The sequence below is a fragment of the Hemicordylus capensis genome, chromosome 1, assembly GCF_027244095.1.
Source record: "Hemicordylus capensis ecotype Gifberg chromosome 1, rHemCap1.1.pri, whole genome shotgun sequence".
Classification (NCBI taxonomy): Eukaryota; Metazoa; Chordata; class Lepidosauria; order Squamata; family Cordylidae; genus Hemicordylus; species Hemicordylus capensis.
In genome coordinates, this window is record NC_069657.1 from 21,720,670 (window position 1) to 21,736,519 (window position 15,850).

At 45.7% G+C, this 15,850-nt stretch overlaps 1 long non-coding RNA gene across 1 annotated transcript; it reads right to left on the reverse strand.

The window, feature by feature from the left end:
* Positions 1 to 1,176: 1,176 nt before the first annotated feature.
* LOC128325949 (uncharacterized) lies at positions 1,177 to 12,036 on the reverse strand. Its single transcript, XR_008307757.1, has 3 exons — positions 11,905 to 12,036; positions 1,749 to 1,772; positions 1,177 to 1,383 (listed from the first exon to the last, which is right to left on the reverse strand). It is a non-coding gene; the product is annotated as an uncharacterized LOC128325949 (long non-coding RNA).
* Between the last annotated feature and the right edge of the window lie 3,814 nt (positions 12,037 to 15,850).

Genomic DNA, 15,850 nt, shown 5'->3' on the forward strand with positions numbered 1-15,850 from the left:
TGTTTATCCTACCTGTGAGGTAGGTTAGGCTGAGATATGCGTGACTGGCCCAGAGTCACCCAGTCACTTTCATGGCTGAGTGGGGCTTTGAACGCAGGTCTTCCCAGTCCTAGTCCAACACTCTAACTACTACACCACACATGACACACGAGATCCATGACTGGATCTCCTGATTTTTTCGCCTACCTTCCAGGAGGCTTCTGAGATCACCTGGCATTCTATGTGTCCGTGTGTGTGTCCCCCGCCCCACACTATCAACTTCACAATGCCTGGACCAATATGAACCAGATTGGGTGCAGTTGTAGGGACATATAGGGACACCTCAGCAGCATAGTTTGTGATGATGTCATCCATCCCAATTCAAGATGGCGGGCACGTAAACTTGTGAGGCACAAGTGGGCTAACTTGTGAACCGCCTAACCAATTTGAGCCAAATTTGCTACAGCTGTTGGGACACATAGGGAAACCTCAATGGCATAGTTTGTGGTGATGTCATCCACCCCAATCCAAGATGGCAGACGTGTGAACATTTGAGGCACAGGTGCACTAACTTGAGGACTGTCTAACCGATTTGGAGCAAATTAGGTACGGTTGTAGTGAGTGACACACACGGAAACCTCAATGGCATAGTTTGTGACAATGTCATCCACCCTGATTCAAGATGGCAGATGCATAAACTTAAGGTTAAAGTATTTGATCCATTTTAAATTTTGTTTTTAGCATGTGTATTGTTGTCAATATTGTAAATTTAGTAGTTATTGAGTAGATATATATTGTTTCTTATGATGTAGTCAACATTTTTATACTTTTATAGGCTTTTAGCCTTTTAGTGAAAATCATAATATGGTCCCTTTAAAAAAAAACTCACCTTTTGAGTCATGGTAAGAGAAGGTTACATTTTAAGTGGCTGAAGAGTCACTTTTTAACTTTTCTATTATAAAATCCTTATTAAAGAGAAAAGTCTATAAGATATACTTGGATGACATCTTCATAATCTTGGAAAGGCACGGTCAATGAATTGGAGCTATTTGGAGTTTTAAAAAACCAACAAACAACTCTGCACATAAATTTATTAAATTTGAGATAACTTCTGATAATGACAGTATTCACTTTCTGGATGTTAATATTGAGATATCTAATGATACAGATGTTTACAGGAAACCTACAGATGCCAGTTCTTTTTTGAAATATGACAGTCATCATCCAACCAATTTGAAAAGAAATCTTCCATATTCACAGATGATCGGATTTTGCCATAATTATAATACTATGTCAGCCTTTACATATTGATGGGACAATTGAGAGATAGAGGATATCCGCAGAAAATATTAAAACAGGCATTTCACAAGGCTAAGAATGCAGATAGAAGGACTCTTTTAATACCTAAAGGGAAAAATGAAAATAAGAACAGAATGGTTATATCTTTAACCTTTAATACACATTCTCACTTGGTGAAGAGCATTATAGAGAAACATTGGTACCACCTGGGAAATGTCCCAGGATGTAAGGATACTCCTATGTTCACTTACAAACATACCCACAATTTGAAGGATATGTTGGTGCAGAGAAAGAACAGTGCTCTGGAGATGACCACTATAGATGTATCTAGACCTAAGGGACAACACCCATGTGGTAGGTGCGATGTTTTTTTATATTGCATGGAATTAGAGGAATTTCAGAATCCGCATAATGAGAGACTCTATAAGATCTATGACTTCTTCACTTCTAGCAGTAAGGGGGTTATCTACCTCATTCGATGTCCATGCAAACTTCTGTATGTTGGGATGACAACCAGGATGATCAAGACATATATAGGAGAACATAAAAGCTGTATTAGAAGAGGGGAAGCTCAGGCACCCCAGGTTGACTACTTTAACTAATATGGACATACTGAAAAGGATTTGAAATTCTGGTGCATAGAGAAGATAAAGACCCCTGAGAATAACCTCCCTAAAAAAAGTACAAAGATGAGAAGTGTATTGGATACACCAACTCCAAACTGTTATGCCCCATGGTCTCAATGAAGAGATTGATTGGATGGCTGCTACAGTATGTGGTAGGTTTTACATGCATTAATTATATCCATCTTGGATATAACTTTTTTGCCTGAAATTTGAACCAAATTTAGTCCCGTTGTAGAGAAAGGAAGTAGGCAGATTAGTTCTTACTAGAACAACTTGTTTCCATCTTCTTCTGTTTTACTTTAAAGCAGCCCTAGGGGAGCTCCAGTCTTTATCAGAGCAGCAATCCTGGAAGAGGAGTATTTAAGCCTTTCCACCTAACCTCGGGGCCTGGGGCCATAGCTTCAGGGCCAGATTATAATGTGCTGAGACCCTAAACTACATCAAGCAAAGCATTTTTTAAAAAAGTATTATTCTAACAAAAAGGACAATGAAAATAGAAATAATATAATACAGTTTTATTTTTCCTTGGCGAGGATGCAACAAAAACAGTTATCTTGCAATAAGCTTATTTGCATTAGAAGTAGTATGGCAGCTGCTCTGCATGCAGAAAGTCCCAGGTTCTATCCTTGGCATCTCCAGGGACTTTTGAACACAGCAGGCTTTGCCCGTGAGTTTACTGTGAACTGAAAGTTGTCCCAAAAAACCAATGCATAGTGAATTTTTTTACCCTGGATATAAATCAGGCTACACTCTTAAGACGCAGTGAAAAACCGCAAGTGTGTGTGAACTGCTCTCCGATAACACACAGGGACTTCTGGGTAAATCTGGACGATATGTGAATGCACCCCCTCCATTCCGGAGGCGATGCGAGTTAAAGGGCTTTTAAAACCCTGTGTGAAAAACTTCCAGGTTGGGCTGGGAAAAGGTCTGAAACTTTGGAGAGCCACTTCCAGAGTAGACGATACTGAGCCAGCTGGACCAATGGTCTGACTCAGTAGAAGGCAGTTTCCCATGTCCCTATGCTCACTCTCCAAAGCTGCTATTAGTCCTATAGTGTGGGAAACATACAGGCACAATACAAGCCTGAGAGGAGAGCTGGTCTTGTGGTAGCAAGCATGACTTGTCCCATTAGCTAAGCAGGGTCCACCCTGGTTGCATATGAATGGGAGACTAGATGTGTGAGCTCTGTAAGAGATTCCCCTTAAGGGATGGGGCCGCTCTGGGAAGAGCAGAAGGTTCCAAGTTCCCTCCCTGGCAGCATCTCCAAGATAGGGCTGAGAGAGATTCCTGCCTGCAACCTTGGAGAAGCTGCTGCCAGTCTGTGAAGACAATACTGAACTAGATGGCTGTATGATCTGACTCAGCATATTATTTATTATTATTATTATTATTATTATTAATAATAATAATAATAATAATAATTTGATTTCTTTACCACCCTTCTAAAAATGGCTCAGGGCGGTTTACACAGAGAAATAATAAATAAATAAGATGGATCCCTGTCTTCAAAGGGCTCACAATCTAAAAAGAAACACAAGATAGACACCTGCAACAGTCACGGGAGGTACTGTGCTGGGGGTGGATAGGGCCAGTTACTCTCCCCCTGCTAAATAAAGAGAATCACCACATTAAAAGGTGCCTCTTTGCCAGTTTAGCAGGGGGACATGGTAGCAGGGGCGTAACTACCATTAGGCAAGGGGAGGCAGTCGTCTTGGGGCCCCACTGCCTCAAGGGCCCCCCCAGAGGCACGTCACATGACTCCCCACCTGCCTGTGTTGCATCCCCTATGAATTATGTTGAGCCTCTTGGAGATTGGCAGTAGCAGAGAGTAAAAAAACCAGATTCAATGTGAACTAGCTATTCGCCATATTCATAATGGGGATGTGAGTGTGAGTGCACTATATATTGTGAAGTGTGTGTGTATATATATATATATCAGCGAGGGGCCCATTTTAAAATCTTGTCTCTGGGCCCATTCCAACCTTGCTACACCCCTGCATGGTAGCTTCCTATGTTGCTATATTCCTAAGTGGGTTTTTTTCCCCCTCTGTCATGTGGCTAATATCAACTTGTAGGGCATATCTTGATGGGAAATAAGTGCAATGTTTTTTACTACCAACCAGCTTAGGCAAGTATCATGAGTGTCAATAACTCAGCATTTTCCATAGCAACAGTTTTACATCTCAAGGGTCTGCGGGCCACGGAACTCAGAATCCCCATTAATTTGAATGCTTTGATCAGGGGAATGAGCGATTGAATGAATTAATGAACAAACGAATGAATGCTGGCTGGCTGGTGGTTTGGCTGCTCTGGACAATTTCATGTAACAACTGAGAGCGTGCTGCTAAATGAAATGCCACACACGCTCTGCTTCTCGTTGTTGGGATCATTTCCAATTAGTGGCTCTGAATGTTTTAATTGTATATTGCCCAAGACTGGCATGGCAATATTATTTAAAATGCTTGATTGCTGCATTTATTTCTGCTACATCAAAAATCTACTGGCAAAACCAAGCAACAGACCAATCTATAGGTCTGTATCTAGCTATTCCAGGCTTGGCAGCATGAAGATACTTCAGAAATGGAAGGCAACCCTTCTTACATAAGAACATAAGAACATCCCTGCTGGATCAGGCCCAAGGCCCATGTAGTCCAGCATCCTGTTTCGCACGGTGGCCCACCAGATGCTGCTGGAAGCCACAGACAGGAGTTGAGGGCGTGCCCTCTCTCCTGCCATTACTCCCCTGCAACTGATACTCAGAGGCACCCTGCCCTTGAAGCTGGAGGTGGTCCTTGCTTGGGCTGTATGCCAGTAATCATCTTTGCTGGGGCCAACGTGTTTCCTTGCAGAGTGTAAGAAACTGTGTTTGCTCGGTCTTCCCAGATGCCAACAACTCAGATGCTTCTCAGAAACAGGCAAGCAAGATTCTGCTGCTGAGGAGCTGATCCACCTAAAGTATTGGTATATTCTCAAGGTCCAGTATCCTTCCTAATTATAACTGGACATACGGGAGAGAGAGGAATCGCCATCCCTTTGTCAAGGAAGTACTGTTAAATTTTAAAATCTTGAGTATGAGTGATTTTGGACAGTAAATCTACACACAAATGCAGGAAGTGTAAATGAGGGTGAAGACAGGAATACCTGGCTTGAGTGCCGAGTCCGCTGTGGATGGGAAGTGGCTACACACAACCAGGGACATGTTTTTGCGTAGCACCAAGGGCTTCCTGGGGGAAAGGGGTGTGTCAACATTTGCGGCTTCCCCCACTTCACCAGGGCAGTGAGTTGTTAAGTTCTATTAGGCCGTTCACTTGCTGCTCCAATGCATCCTTGCTCTGTATGTCAGCCACTAAATAAATGGATAAATATCTGAGTACCTGGTGAAAAAAAGATTTTGAAAAATCAAAGCCTGCGCCAAGCATAAAGGGTGCAACAAAACTTCACTGGAATCAGAGCCAGGTGAGTGTATCTGGGACAGCAGCAAAGGTAGGGAAAAGCAGAACTTTTCCCGCAGGACACAGTGGCGTCCCAGCTGCAGAGGGTCCTGGATGATACGGATTATCTGGACCCTCTTCAATCTGGCTTCTGCCCCAGATATGGGACTGAGACTGTCTTGGTCGCTCTAGTAGATGACCTACGCCAGGAACTAGACAGGCGGAGTGCGTCCCTGTTGGTTTTGCTGGACCTCTTGGCGGCGTTCGATACCATCGACCATGGTATCCTTCTGGGCCGCCTCTCGAGTATGGGAATCGGAGGTACTGCGTTGCAGTGGTTCCGGTCCTTTCTTGAAGGAAGGGTCCAGAAGGTGGTGCTGGGGGACTACTGCTCAGCCCCGTGGCCGTTGGCCTGTGGGGTCCCGCAGGGTTCGGTCTTGTCCCCCATGCTGTTTAACATCTACATGAAGCCACTGGGAGAGGTCATCCGGGGACTTGGACTGAGTTGTCAGCAATATGCGGATGACACTCAGCTCTATCTCTCCTTGTCACCTGATCCTAGGGAGGCGGTGGATGTCCTGAATCAGGGGCTGGAGGCCGTGATAGGTTGGATGTGGGCTAATAAACTGAAGTTGAATCCGGACAAGATGGAGGTACTGTTGGTCAGTAGGAGAGCCAATCGGGATGAGGAGATTTTAGTGGTTCTGGATGGGGTTGCACTCCCCTTGAAGGAGCAGGTACTACTGGACCCGGCTCTGCTTTTGGAAGCTCAAGTGGAGGTGGTGGCCAGGGGTGCCTTTGCACGGCTTTGGCTAGTGTGCCAGCTGCGTCCTTTTCTCGAGAAGGCAGATCTGGCCACGGTTACCCATGCCTTAATCACACCATGGCTGGATTACTGTAACACGCTCTACATGGGGCTGCCCTTGAAGAATATCTGGAAACTGCAGCTAGTGAAAAACGCGGCAGCTAGGGTTTTATCCGGAGCTGCCCGTTGGGAGCACATCACACCCATTCTGAAAGAGTTGCACTGGCTGCCAATTCATTTCCGGGTCCCATTCAAGGTGCTGGTTTTGACCTTTAAAGCCCTTAACAGTTTGGGCCCGGGGTACTTGAGAGACCACCTGCTCCCAAAGGTTGCTGCCCGCTTGACGAGGACCTCTGAGGGGACTCTGCTCCGGGTGCCGACAATGAGGGAGGCCCAGCTGTCATGCACTCAGGACAGGGCCTTCTCTGTTGCTGCCCGCAGACTTTGGAATGCTCTCCCAGTGGCCATTCGTTCCTTGGACTCCATCACAGCTTTTAGAAAGCTTGTTAAATCTTGGCTTTTTATCCAGGCTTTTACATAATTATTTTTATTGCTGCTTCTGTGTGTTTTTACCTGTTGTATCGTTTTTATGCTTGTTATTTTATAGATTTTAAATTTGGTTTGTTTTTATATTTTTAGCTTAATATTCTTATTGTCATTTTATTGTATGTTTTTTAACTTTTGTAAACCACCTTGCGATTGTTTTTAATGAAAGGCAGTATATAAATGCAACAATAAATAAATAAAATAAAATAAAATAAAATAAAATAAAATAAACTTGCCCTGCAGAAGAAAATCCTGCAACTGTTGCTGTAGGGAGATACATTTGTCTTCACTTTATTTAGGAATATATACCCTATCTAATTTCCAAGGAACTGAGGAGGCTTACCAAATTTAAAATAATGCAACCCCCACCCACCCCAAAACACACACACACACACATACACACACACACACCACTTTACAACATCATTGACAAAAGATACTGGCTAACATCCTGAAAAATGAAATGTGTATGCAGCAATCCTGGGCAGGTACCTCATTTACCTCTCTCTGTCAGGCCAGTCCTGGAGGCCATGATTAATAGCAACCACACAACCTCCCTGAGTTCTAAGATTATCCTCAATTCTTCTCCACGTTCCCCCATTCTCTGTTGGGAGGCAGGCAGTGATTGGGGAAAAGAGTCTTTTTGGTTGTTGTGGCACCCTGGTTGTGAAATGCATCTCCTGGGACAGCTCACCCATACCTGCCAACATGTCCCTTTTTACTAGTTCACCTGAGTGGGCACCTAGTGCCAGCTCTGATGACTTTCCAGCACCAGGTGAAAACATTTCTGTTTGCTCAGGCCTTTTAACGTTAACTCTTTTACATAGGTTTCCCTGCTGGACCTTTATTGGTTTTCTTAAAAATGACAGCCCTATTTAGATAGTAGGGCAATTCACACGATCAAGAGTAGGGTAGGTCTAAGGGAAGAGAGCTGGTCTTGTGGTAGCAAGCATGACTTGTCCCCTTAGCTAAGCAGGGTCCACCCTGGTTGCATATGAATGGGAGACTAGAAGTGTGAGCACTGTAAGATATTCCCCTCAGGGGATGGATTCGCTCTGGGAAATGCATCTTGGTTCCAAGTTCCTTCCCTGGCATCTCCAGGATTAGGGCTGAGAGAAATTTCTGCCTGCAACCTTGGAGAAGCTGCTGCCAGTCTGTGTAGACAATACTGAGCTAGATGAACGTATGGTCTGACTCGGTATATGGCAGCTTCCTATGTTCCTTTGTAGGAGAAGCCTCCTACCCTAGTTTGGGAGCTGTGCGCACTCCCAATATTTGACCATCTATCAGTTAAAAACAAGGTTGGAAGTATCATCTGTGATCATGTCAGAGGGTTCCCTCCTACTGTACTGTACTGTAGCAGCCTTCCCCACTTCTTCAACAAGGTAGGAGAAAAAGCCCTCCGACCCAGCTGCTGCTTAGCACATAATCATGGATGGCACCTCCAACCTTTTAAATGGACAGACGATCAAATATTGGGAGTTTGCACAGCTTCCAAACTAAGTTAGGAGGCTTCCACTACCCTATTCTTGATTGTGTGAACTGCCTTAGTATGTTGTATGTGTGTACCGATGTCCATACACATGCATGTGTTTTTGTGTGAAGGACTACACCTGAGTTCATTTTAAAAGAGAACCTGAGTCCAGGACACCTTGAATGCAGGATAAGGTTAAGAAACATATTACTGTATACTCCAAGCATAATGTGTGAATAACATAAGAACATAAGAACAGCCCTGCTGGATCAGGCCCAAGAAGGCCCATCTAGTCCAGCATCCTGTTTCGCACAGTGGCCCACCAGATGCCACTGGAAGCCACAGGCAGGAGTTGAGGGCATGCCCTCTCTCCTGCTGTTACTGCCCTGCAACTGGTACTCAGAGGCATCCTGCCTTTGAGGCTGGAGGTGGCCTATAGCCCTCCGACTAGTAGCCATTGATAGACCTCTCCTCCATGAAGTCATCCAAACCCCTCTTCAAGCCATCCAGGTTGTTGGCTGTTACCACATCCTGTGTCAGAGAGTTCCACAAGTGGATCACGCGTTGTGTGAAAAAGTACTTCCGTTTGTTGGTCCTAAACCTCCTGGCAATCAATTTTATGGAGTGACCCCTGGTTTTAGTGTTATGGGAGAGACAGAAGAATTTCTGTACATAAGAACATTATGTACAGATCTGTATGAATGCACACTATACATAGAGTGTACATGTGTTAGACATAAAATTCAAACTGAAGAGCAGAGTACCAATCTTCATGATAAATAATGATCATAGTAATCACTGTGGAATCAATTTCAGCATATGCTGCTCAGTCTGCTTTTGGATATCACTAGAGGGCACTCTACTTTTTCTTTTCCTCTTCAGTCCATTCATTTATTTTTTTTAAACCACTATGCTGTATATATGCCATATTTGGGGGTCAAATGGGTTCTTTCAGAATTGTTTTCATTGGACGGGAAAAGTGGTGACAAAAGCAAAGTATGTTTGAAACAACAAGAGGAAGTCGAATGGAAGCCAATGTGTGATCCAATGAGAAATAAATATACAAACCACAGTGTAGGTATCTTGGATGCAAGCTAATCTGCCCAGCATTGTACTTTGTTTAGGAGATTGTTTTAAAAAATGGAAAGGTTGCATACTAGCGTAGAGAAAAATAGACACAAATATTTTCATTTGACAAGCATTTGCATAGTATCCAGAGAAATGCTCAAGGCATGTGGCATTTCTCCTTATCTCCTGGATCCTTATATTTAAGAGACTTTGTATCCAGCAGAAAGTGGAATGAAGAAGCCATAGGAGAGGAGAGCTGGTCTTGTGGTAGTGAGCATGACTTATCCCCTTAGCTAAGCAGGGTCTGCCCTGGTTGCATATGAAAGGGAGACTTGATGTGTGAGCACTGCAAGATATTCCTCTTAGGGGATGAAGCCGCTCTGGGAAGAGCAGAAGGTTTCAAGTTCCCTCCCTGGCTTCTCCAAGATAGGGCTGAGAGAGATTCCTGCCTGCAACCCTGGAGAAGCCGCTGCCAGTCTGTGAAGACAGTACTGGGCTAGATAGACCAATGGTCTGACTCAGTATATGGCAGCTTCCTATGTTCCTAAGTGAAAATGCAAAGATCAAGCACTACATGCATTTTAATTTGCTACTTGTTTCAAGCAGCTCCAGCTATTAAGGTAAGATGTTATGTATCTCTTGGCAGGATGAAGGCAGCGTTTAGGTTAAGCTTCATTTCATGAGTGCTGTGATGGCGTAGGAAACAGACGGGCAATGGGACCTACCTATGCAAATGCATTGCAGTTGCCCTTGGGTAAGCTCCAGATCCCAAGGACCATCACGCATTTGCTTGGCATGCTGCTCTGCAACATGTCAAAGCACAAAGAAAGGAGGTAGGGGGACTTCCTGGGTGCCATGCAGCACTGCCACGACCACTTGTTCCATGGTGTCCTCCTCTGGAGTACACCAGCATGATGGTTGGGAGGAGAAAAAGAAAGCCTCCCCGTGTGGTGCTGCTGCTATTTCTCCCACTTGCAAGACTAGTAAGTAAAGTCTGGGCGCTGACAGATAGTGAGTCTGTGCACACGAGCAGTTTAACCCAGGCAGGGCAGCCCAAACCTGGGTTGAGTTCCTTGTGTGCAGCACTGGGATCGAGGCTGATCCCAGTGCTGCCTCTGCTGCAAGCCTGGGAATGTACCCCTGGCTTTAACCTATGTTAAAGAGTGTGAACCTTTAACCCCAGGTTCAGGGTCATGTGGATGCACAGGGTCAGGCAGGCACCTAGAGCTCCAAGGAAGATCCCCCAGTGCACCCATTGGGGCTCTCATAGTGCTCATGCATTGTGGGAATGGGATTCCTGGAGGCCGGGACTCATTTTTCCCAGCCTCCAGGGATCCATGCTGCTGGGAGCAGTGCAGATCATGTGGGTGGGCAACAACCTTATTATGTTGCACAAGTGTGCAGAAAAAGACATGTAGGAGTGTACAGACACTCCTACATGTCTTTTTCTCAATGGTTGTGCCTGTGTTTATTTAAAAAGTTAACCTAGGTACAGGCCCAAATGCATGGTATAGATGTGAAGTGTACGGAACGTGTGAATGACTGTACCTATATACCGATGTATACAGATCTACACCTGTGTACACTCTACACTCATTGTATGAGTGTTCAACATAGTGTCTGAACAGGGCTGGGGAACAGGGAATAACTTTGGGGAACAGGGAATAACTTTTCAGAGTGCAAAATAACTCCTCCCTTGGTGTGTGGGTGTGTGGGGGGTGGAATCTCTTCCAAGCCTCATGGATTCCTCCCAAAGCCTGAACTTGCATACATTTGCCAACATCCCTGCTTGTGTTGATGTAGGGTAGGTTAATACCTCACATCTTTGCAGTGTAGGGTTCACAGTAATGTAGTAAGTGACTGGCCAAGAGCCCATGTCCACTCCACAATACAGGAGACGGTGAAACTTGGCACCAAGGGAACCTGAGTCATCTTCATAGTCAAGGGTAGGGCTCTGACAATACCTGTACCAATTGTTTGTGAAGTTGGCTGAGCGCCAAACTGCAGGAGACATGGGAGTCCTGAGCTAAAATTGCCTGACATTTTTATTTTTACCTTAAAGCAGAGGTTCTCAAACTTGGGCTCCCAAACTTGGGCTGGACTAAGAACTCTCACCATCCTCAGCCAATATGGTCAAAGGCCATTGTGGCTGGGGGGACAATAGGAACTGTAGTCCAACAACATACGAGGGTCCCAGTATGAAAACCCCTGCCTTGAAGAGGACATGAGAGGCTCCAGAGTTGTTCAGAGCAGCAGCATTGGTTGAGGGGGTTTAATCTTTCCTCCCCAACCATTTCCCCTATCTAAATCTCCCCCCTCCCTGCCAAAAAACAACAACCCTGCTATTAGTCTCACAGTGGAAAAATATACAATTGTGGGGGGAAGGGTTAGCTCTCCTGCTGCAGTGTCATTGTTACAGTCAGGTTCAGAGTTCCCTGTCTCCTGGGAGTTATTCGCACATGACTTCATGCTGTGGGGTAAACGTTGAGCGAACCACTTCGAATCGCACTTGCGGCATTGAGGGAAGCAGCCCCTCCCCTCTGCTCAAGGGGTTTTGTTTTGGTGCAAGTTCACGTGTTTTCCTATGTTTTCCCATGTTTATGTTCTATAAACATGTCTTACAATCAATATCATTCAATCATTATGACTAGATAACGTTCAAAAATTTAAACATACATAAGGCAGAAAGAGTGACTTCTGCTGCCTTTTGCTGTTTGCCATTTTCTCTGCTCACTGTTGAATGTGACCCCCTCAGCTTCGAGAAGGCAAAGAATATTGTTTTCATTTCCCGGATCATCACCTGAAGCTGAGAAAGGGTGATTATTTCCAAGATGGTATTTATGAGGGCCAAAGCAGATGTGACATAGGGCTTCTCTAACTGAAACTCTGATAACTTTTTTCTTTTTCAGAAAGCAGCTGGGGGGCCATTTTGGATTGGGGTTGTGCAAAGAGTGAGGGGATGTGGTCTAATCCTTCTCCTCTTTGCCACAGCCCCAGTCCACATTGAGGTCATTCACACAATCGAAAACTGTGTTCTACCTGGGCTTGGGAACTGTGTGTACTCCCAATTTTTGATTGTGTGGAAGCAAGGTTAGATGGAAACCTGGGTAACAGTGATTGTGTGGAAGCAAGGTAGGAGAAAAAGCTACCCAGATTTTCTTCTAACCTTGCTCCCACACAATCACTTCTACCCAGGTTTTCCTCTAACCTTGCTTCCACACAGTCAAAAATTGGGAGTACACACATTTCCCAAACCTGGGTAGAACACAGTTTTCAATTGTGTGAATAACCTCATTGTTTCTCAAAGCTGTTATTAGCCATGGAGAGGGAAACCTATGGGCACAAAAACTGTGCTTGTAAGTTTTCTCACCCACCACTAATCCACCTGAACCCAGGAGGCAGTGGATTAAATCAGGGAATTGGCACAGAAGCAAGTTTAAACCCTCCTCCTTTGAGTGCAAACCCCAATCCAAAGCAGCCTCCTTCCTGCACCTAGTTTCACCTCAAGTTCATGCCTCATGCTGAATTTGAATTTTGACCTCCCAAATTGTAATGAGAGTCCAATACACCAAGCCTGAGGGCTCACGATAGAGCTACCTTGCTGAAACTTAGTGGGTTTAGATCTGGTGAGTGCCTGGATGCGTGCCTGCCTGGGAACCCCATGTAACGTATTTACCCAAATCTAAGATGAGGCTTCCCCCAGTTCTTTCCAGTTAAATATTCAGGGTGAGGGTAATCTTAGATTCAGATTCCTCTTTCTTTTGGGTAAATGCAGATATGACCTGTATTTAGCCTCTATCTTCTAAGGCATCGTCTTACATTCAGAGTCACCTTCTATTAGAGTAAATACAGTCAGCTGTCAGGTTCTAAGAAGAAATAGGAAATATGAATAAACTAGCCAACCCCGCACAGAGTATCTTTGCACTCTTTGGGGCCGGCTACCTCTTCCCCCCCCCCCTTCTGCCTCAGTCTCTAGCCAGCCCGTGCCGGGCCCAGGCTGCCGGGCCAAGTGCCGCAGCCGGGCCGAGTGCTGCCGCCGGGGCCAGGCCCGCTGCCGCCTTGCCTCCATGGCCGGGCCTGCTGCCACTGCCTCACCTCCGTGACTGGGCCCACCGCAGCAACCAATTCTCCTGGGTGCGCCTCAGCCAATCAGGTGCCTCTGCCGCCCAGCCAATCAGGTGGTGGCTGGGACGCACATTCCAAGGCTCACCCAGGAGAATTACATATATAGATATAACCTTCACGATTATTTATCGTATGTTAGCAACATATATCATATGTGACATATATCATATGTGTAGCAACATATAGCAATAATAATTTATATATGTTAGTGAAGGAATACGTATTTCCCATTGAGGCTACCTGTTCTTAATCTTCCTCCAAAGCTCTGCTCCAGGTTCCTCCAGCGGGCTCGGTTCAATGAAGGATTGCCCAGGGCAGGGCTTTCTTGACAGTGGCTCCGAAACGCTGGAATTCCCTTCTGGATAAAGTTTGCTCCACCTTTTCACTGCTGTAATTCCAATTCCAGCATCAAAGTCCATTTTATTTCAGAGAATGTTTGGATCTGTCTGATTCCTGGCTGAGTGCTTTTGGATCTTCCCTCGTGCTGGGCCCAGTGGCAGTTCAAGGCCCCTGTGCATCTGAGGCAGGTTGCCAAGTGCCACCCCCTTTGTGCAGCCTCTCCCCCTTCTCCCCCTTCTCAAAGCAGGGTACAGACAGGGGTGTAGCTGTAATTGAGTGAAAGGGTTCAAAGAACCCAAGGCACCAGCTCCTGAGGGCCCTCCAGCTCCACCACTCCCCATTTTCTTCATTATCTCCTTCACTCTGGGGGGCTGCCAGAAAGAGAGGGGTGAACACGGCCCCCTCTCCCCTAGCTATGCCCCTGGGTACAGAAGAACATCTTGCCACCTCACTGGTGCTGTAATCCTCTGCCGCCTGAGGCAACCACCTCAATTTGCCTCATGGAAGGGCTGCTCCTATCTGGGGCTCTATCTTGTAGATTTAATTTGACTCTTTGGGGGCTCTGCTGGTTGTTTTCTAAATTGGTTTTTTGTTTGTTTGCTTGTTCTGTGTTTTAATGCATCGTACACCTCCTTGTTGATTTCTTGGGCCAAAAGGCAGAGGAAGAAAGCCATGAAATAAATAAAACACATGGCAATCAAGTCAAACTGCAGTGGCATCTGAAATCCCTGTCATATATTGCCCACATTGTGCTAGGAACTGTACATGAATAGCACTGGCGTCACTTCCCAAAAACCTTGCAGTAGCTGAAGAGAGACAACAGATGGACAGGACAAAGAGAAGGGGGGACCACAAGGTGACTGCAAGGCAATTATGATTAGCTTAGTAAGCTTCTGTCCCCACACACCAGCTGCCCAGCCATTGTCACTAATTGGTACTGGTATTTATCGAATTAGTTCCTTCAATGTAATCAAGAGACCTAACCATTCCAGAGGGGACAAATATTATCCTGGATTCTTGGGGCGGGGGGAGGGGAGAATCCTGATTTCCACTGCATTGCATTGAACCATTGCATTGTCCCATGAATGTAAGCCTGCTTAGCAGCAGACATTGCACTGCATAAATGTGCAACTCCAGCCTCCTTCCCTCCCTCCCACCCTCTGTGAATTAGCCCTTATTATACATACTCAGACAAAGATTCCTAAAGTGCTCCGGAAACAAATGTGTCCTTGCAAGAGCACAGAAAGATCCCATCCCTGCTTACTCTGGGAACTGATGCTTCTCACAGAGGTAATGTTTCTAATAAAATATTTATGCATCTCATGGTGCTTACCTCTGCAGCTTCTTTGTTGGTTGTTTACAGGGCTAAGCCCTAAATACTAACCCTCCACACATCTGTGTTGTGTTATTCCCATGCCATGGGAATAACACTGAGTTGTGTTATTCTTGTCCCATCGAATCCGCGGATAACGAGGTCCATCTGTATATCTTGCAGATGGAAAATTAGATATCCTGTTCTAGCCTACTCTTCTGCCTCATATGCTAGGAACATAGGAAGCTGCTTATACCAAGTCAGACCCTTGGTCTATCTATCTTGATGAGGCTGTTCTCATGCACAGCCTAACCCGGGCTAGGGACACCCAGCCCAAGTTAGGCTGCACATGAGAACCACCAGGATCGGACCTGATTCCGGGGTCTAGTGCTGATTAGCCCGGTTTTTAAGCCTGGTTGTTAGCCGAGGTTAAGGGAGCGTGCACTCCCTTACCTACGGGCTACCTGCTCATGTGCAAGCATGGGCTGCTTACAGCCCGGCTGCACCCAGAGATGGGCACCTAGAGTGTCCATCTCTTGGGATAATCCCCCAATGCAGCGCACATATTGCCTGCTGCATTCTGGGCTTCACCGATTCTGGGCACAGAGCAGGGCTGATTGTGTGGGAGCACTCTCCATGCTCCAACCCAGCAACGAAGGATAGTCTGGGGGGAAGGCAAGGTTTGGGAAGCCTTCCCGGCATCCCCCCACCTGCCTGCCTGCCCACCCAGTAGGTTGTGTGAATGGCCCCAGTATTGTCTACATCAGGGATTCTCAACGTTGGGTCCCCAGATGCTATTGGACTTCAACTCCCATAATCCTCAGGCTAGGGATTATGGGTGTTGAA